Below are 6,000 nucleotides of genomic sequence, written 5' to 3'. Positions count from 1 at the left end.
CTCCTTGCTATTCTTTGGAACTCTGAATTCAGATGCTAATATCTTTCCTTTTCTCCTTTGCTTTTCACTTCACTTCTTTTTGCAGGTATTTGTAAGGCCCCCTCAGATGGCCATTTTACTTTTTCACAGTTCTTTTTCTTTGGATGGTCTTGATTCCTGTCTCTTGTACAATGTCATGAACATCCGTCCATAGTTCATCAGGCACTCTGTCTATCAGATCTAGCCCCTTAAATCTATTTCTCACATCCACTGTAGAAGGGATTTGGCTTAGGTCATACCTTAAAGGTGTAGTGGTTTTCCCTCTTTTCTTCAATTTAAGTCTTCAATTCAATTCAAGTCTTCAATTCAACTCTGAATTTGGCAATAAGGAGCTCATGATCTGAACCACAGTAAGCACTCGGTCTTGTTTTTGCTGACTGTATAGAGCTTCTCCATCTTTGGCTGCAAAGAATATAATCAATCTGATTTTGGTGTTGACCATCTGGTGATGTCCATGAGTGGAGTCTTCTCTTTTGTTGTTGGAAGAGGGTGTTTGCTATGACCAGTGCATTCTCTTGGCAAAACTCTATCAGCCTTTGCCCTGCTTCATTCTGTACTCCAAGGCCAAATTTGCCTGCTACTCCAGGTGTTTCTTGACTTCCTGTTTTTGCATTCCAGTCCCCTATAATGAAAAGGGCGTCTTTTTGGGGTGTTAGTTCTAAAAGGTCTTGTAGGTCTTCATAGAACCATTCAACTTCAGCTTCTTCAGCGTTACTGGTTGGGGCATAGGCTTGGACTACCATGATATTGAATGGTTTGCCTTGGAAATGAATAGAGATCATTCTGTCATTTTTGAGATTGCATCCAAGTACTGCATTTTGGACTCTTGTTGACTATGATGGCTACTCCATTTCTTCTAAGGGATTCCTGCCCATAGTAGTAGATATAACGGTCATCTGAGTTAAATTCACCCATTCCAGTCCATCTTAGTTCGCTGATTCCTAGAATATCGACGTTCACTCTTGCCATCTCCTGTTTGACCACTTCCAATTTGCCTTGATACCAGGTGGCACTAGTGGTGAAGAACTCACCTGCCAGCGCAGGAGGCATAAGAGATGTGGGTTCAGTCCCTGGGTCAGGAAGATCGCCTGGAGAGGGACATGCAACCCATGCCAGCATTCTTGCCTGGACGGAGGAGCCGGGTGAGCTACAGTCCCTGGGGTCACAGAGAGTCAGGTATGACGGAGACGACCTAGCATGCATCCATCCATGCCCACAGTCGCACTGTGTTCACATCCTTACAGAAGAGAGTCACGGACATTCACTGTTTGTTACTACACTGGATTTCCATCAATAACACACCTTCCCACTTTCCCCTTCCCATCGGCTCTCCATGGCAGAGATGCCCACGTGGACCCCCTCTACAGGGGTACATCATCTCCCATTACAGACGAGAACACGGGGGACCGGGGGCAGCAAGGACCTTCGAGGTCACAGAGGTGCCCAGGACCACATGCCAGGGCCGTCTCCCTGGGCGATTATGGGCTCTCGAGGGGTGCTTCCCCTTGGGGACATGGATGTAGGGCAGGAGGACCTGTCTTGCGCTTCTGCCGGCAGCTGGTGGCAGCGGCCTCTGAGTGCTCTTCTCCAGCTCTTTCGAAGCCCCCGGCAGCACTGAACGCCACTTTGAGGAGTGAAGCGCTGGGGCGCGTCCCTGCACTCTGCCCCGGCCCCGTCATCCTGACGGAGGGGCTCTGGACCAACCGTCTCACACCGTCCGTCTCCAGGTGGGCCGCGGTCCGAGCAGCTGGAGCAGCAGCAGCCTGGCGGGGGCAGCTGCGTCCACCGCACCCTCCCAGCTCAGGGGAAATTGGCAGGTTCTCCAGGCAAGAACGCTGGAGCGGGTGGCCATTCCCTCCAGGGGATCTGCCCAACCCCAGCATCAAACCCGTGTTTCCTGCGGCTCCTGCTTTCAGGTGGGTCCTTTACCGCTGAGCCACCTGAGAAGTCCGATACAAGATGAGAGTCGGTGTTTACACGCGATGCTTCCCAAAGGCAGCAGAAAGAACAGTATCTGCCGTTTATTGAGCACTTACTGTTTACCAGAGGATGAGAAGATTGAGTGGCATCATCCACTCAACGGCCATGACTCTGAGCAAACTCCGGGAGATGGTGAAGGACACGGAAGCCTGGCGTGCTGCAGTCCACGGGGTTGCAAAGAGTCAGACACGACTGAGCCACTGAACAACAGCAGTTTATCAGGCCCCCTTCATGGACCACTTCACTCATTTCATCCTCACAGGAGCCCAGTGAGGTAGACGTTGTCATTATGCTCATTCTACAGAAGGGGAAACAAAGGCTCAGAGCGGTTAAGTAATTACCACCAAGCTCTTTGGTGGTAAGTGCAGCTAAGTGCAGCTGAGCAGAACGGAGGCTCAGGTCCGGTCGTCTATCTCTTCTTAACAATAACAAATCTGTGTGATGACCCATCCTTTGTATGTACTTAGTTTTAAGTGCTGTTCGGATCCTTAACGCTTTAGATACAAAAATATACGCTCTGTATAGGTGCTTGGGGGTTTTCTTAGTTTTCTTGACAAAAATTTCCATTCTCCCTCTCATGTCCCGTGTTGTATTGCTTCACACCACACACGTCCTGAAATGCACACACATCTCCCTAGATGGCTTCCCAGATGTGTGACGCTGGAAAGACCTTGAGAAGCTCATCGAGACATGGTTGGTCAGCCAGACCACACGTCCAGGGCTGGCACCGGGGGCTGGCATGAGGCGGTGTGCAGACCCAAAGGCGGTTAGGTCCTAGAGCAGCAGGTGGGCAGTGCTCTCACCTGTAACTTCCCAGAAGGAGCAGCTTCTCTTTATCCTGAGCCTGCCACCCAGTCCTGCTAATTGGACACCGCCCAGGAGCAAATGGATTGAAATCAGGAAGCAAATGGCCAGGTAGGCGGGACTTTGTGTTGGTGGCTGCTGTTCTTGGCTGAATATGTTCTAATTAGGTTTAGCACATTTATAAAATAACCACCCTTATGGGTAAAATGTGAAGTGTACATACGATTTACCATGCGTCAGTGACATAAAAAACCACATGGTAAATACATTATAATTATTGGTTAGAGGAAGTAGAGACAGTTCTCTCTTTCTAAGTGTTCATTTCCCTGTAAAAGGTTTAATAAATGATTATATTGCGGTTATGTGGTCCCCTTAATGGCTTACTCGATAGTAATAAAGTCATCAGCTGCTGGTCCAAACAAGACTTAAAAACACCTTGCAAATACTTGGTAATGTATTTTCTGTATAAACTAGTTATGAAATGTCAATATTCTGAAAATATCAATACACATTAGCAATGCATTCACTTTCCGTTTTTAGATCTATCCCATTTTGCTTCAAAAAAAGCATATTGAAGACACTTGCAATCAGATACACAACCTTTAAAACAAATGAACTGAGAGTTGCCGTCTCTGGCATCCACTGGGGGCTCAGAATACTGCACATTTTCAGCCTTGTTTTGCTTTTGCCTGAATCAAAGCCAAAAAGCTTTAAAAAAAAAACAAACCCCAAAACAAAAAACCTGTGTTCACCAAAAACAGAGTAAACTGCCAAGGCATAAATTGAATTCTAAAGATTAACTGCAGCTCTAGCTATTGTTAGCTTTTATTGTCTTTGTTTTGCTTTAAAAAAAAAAGGTTTTTATCATCTGAAATATGGATCGCCTGCATACTAACTACATACTAACAAAATGTTACAAATTTCGTCCACTTTACTGATATGACATTTTTCATATGCTTTCATAGATTTCTGTTAAGACATCTTGTTTTCTGTAGGATGCAAGCACCATTCCTGTTTTTTAAAATGAATATTGGCTTTTATTAAAATCACCCACAGTCTCAATTACACTGCGATCCATGTACTCTTTCCTCCCCTCGCCCCGGGTTGGGGGGGGGATGTCGAGAGCACGGAGGTAGGAGGAGCTTGCTCAGCCTTTCCTGGACAAGCAGAGACGCCCGCTGCCTCCCCCAGCCAGCAGTGCCCAGTGATGCTGGTTTAGGCCCTGAATTCTTATTCAAGCTTCACTTGCAAGTTGGTAGATACAGTCTCTCAGATCAAGGATGCCAGTTTGCTCTTTATAACAACGTACCAGCTCTTTCCCTGTACAGCTCTCCAAGCGAGCCGCAGGTTTTGGCTACTTCAATAGAAAAAGACATCGCCTGGCTTGGGTTATTTTTATGAGTTTCTGGAGTCCTCATAGATTCCTAGCAAAACAACCGCTTTTTGTTTTGACCCTTACCCATCATCTAATTCAGCAATTTTCAAAATGTGGTACTCAGCCACCTGGGGAACCCTGACCTTTACAGAGGTCCCAAGGCCCTCACTGTCTTTGTGAAGATGCCGCCGTGCTCTTGGCCTCCGCCCATGTGGATATTTGTGCTGATGGTGCAGAGTCAGGTGGCTGAACTGCTGGGGTCTGGTCCACGCCATGGCAAGGGTTCCCCTCGATGCCCACTGTCACGGGGAGCTTCATGGCCCATGCTCATGGGATATGATAATAGTAGGAATTAATAATGCCGGCCACACTTGGGAAATGCCTTGACGATGCTGTGGAAGTGATTATTTTAACTCTTGGCCCTTGAGCGCGTGTCTCCTCCACGCTCTGTGTGAGGGGTGGGAAGCATGACGCTGGTCTTGCGAAGACATCATGGCCGTGACCGGGAAGCACTAAACTAGCCACTCTTCCCGGTCACCAAGTGCTGTCTTTACTCCAGAGAACCCGACAGACAGCCGTGACGTCGAGACTTGATGTCTGATGAAAGTGAAGGGAGCGCCCGTCAGTTCAAGGAGAGTACTTGGCACCCTTTATTGTTCGTGGCCACATCTGACTTTTGAAACGGAAACTCAGATTTATGAAAACTTGCCTCTGAGTCTAACAGCTTCCTAATTCTCAAAGGCTGTTTGCTGTTGAAGGTGATGGTAATATTAATGAGTGATTTTGGAATATAGTTTAAAGAAATGTCTCAACTGCATGCCTGTATGGTTCAGTGTTTTCCAAATGGCCAGTGTGTGATGTCACAAAACCATGAACGGGTACAAGATTCATTCAAACACAGGAGAACCCAGTGGATTTAAATATGGAATACGGAAACATATTTGTTGACATGTTTTCAGAGTCCGTGCAATGAGCCTATAGGATACTAAAGGTCACATTTCGGTGCAGTGACAAAGAAGAATGTCCACAGTTTGTTAAGAGTATTAAAACATTCTCCCCTTTTCCAAGGACAAATTGGCACGAGGTCCTTCAGCCAAATCACACCAACAGACTGAGAACTGAAGCAGGCGTGAAGAGCTGCCTTCTCCTCTCAAGCCGGATTGAAAATAATGTGCCCTTTCCACGAAATGGCCTTTTATTCTCTCGAAAATATGGCTAGATTTTTCAAAAGAATAAGTTTAAAGGTAATGTTTACTTATTAAGGTTATGTATAGCTATTTTTAAATGAATGAACACTTTCTAAAGGGTCCCAGTGCTGCTTCGCCATGTGATGAGTATTTATGGGTGTGCCTCACACAGACAGGTCTTCTGCATTTTCTGAGTGCACTGTGCCCTGGGGACCAAGATATTTAAGAATGTCTGCTCAGAAACTGTCGTGTGATGACCTCCCAAACCTAATGTGCCGCAAGCATGCTTCCCTTTCTCGAATTGAGGGTGGTGAGGATCACATCAGCTGGGAACCAACGGCGCCCTCCTGCATTTACAGTTCAGAAGAGAGCGTTTAAAATGCACGTGTTTCGCTGTGTCACAAGCACCAGAGTCCTGGCAGCTCAATTTCAGTCTTGGGGGGGCCACCAAGAACATCGGCTAGAGGGTCCCCACTGCATAAAAGTAAAATCAGGTCTAGGGAAAGATTTTGATAATGTTCCATCCAAGTTAGGAGGCTGGGAGCTATAAGCAAGTAAAACAGAGACCCTCCGGGAAAAGGACTCTCTTTTCTGCTCTTTATCTGCACAGGTGTT

The sequence above is a fragment of the Ovis canadensis genome, chromosome 10, assembly GCF_042477335.2.
Source record: "Ovis canadensis isolate MfBH-ARS-UI-01 breed Bighorn chromosome 10, ARS-UI_OviCan_v2, whole genome shotgun sequence".
In the NCBI taxonomy this organism is placed as follows: Eukaryota; Metazoa; Chordata; class Mammalia; order Artiodactyla; family Bovidae; genus Ovis; species Ovis canadensis.
Note: the sequence above shows the minus strand (reverse complement) of the source record.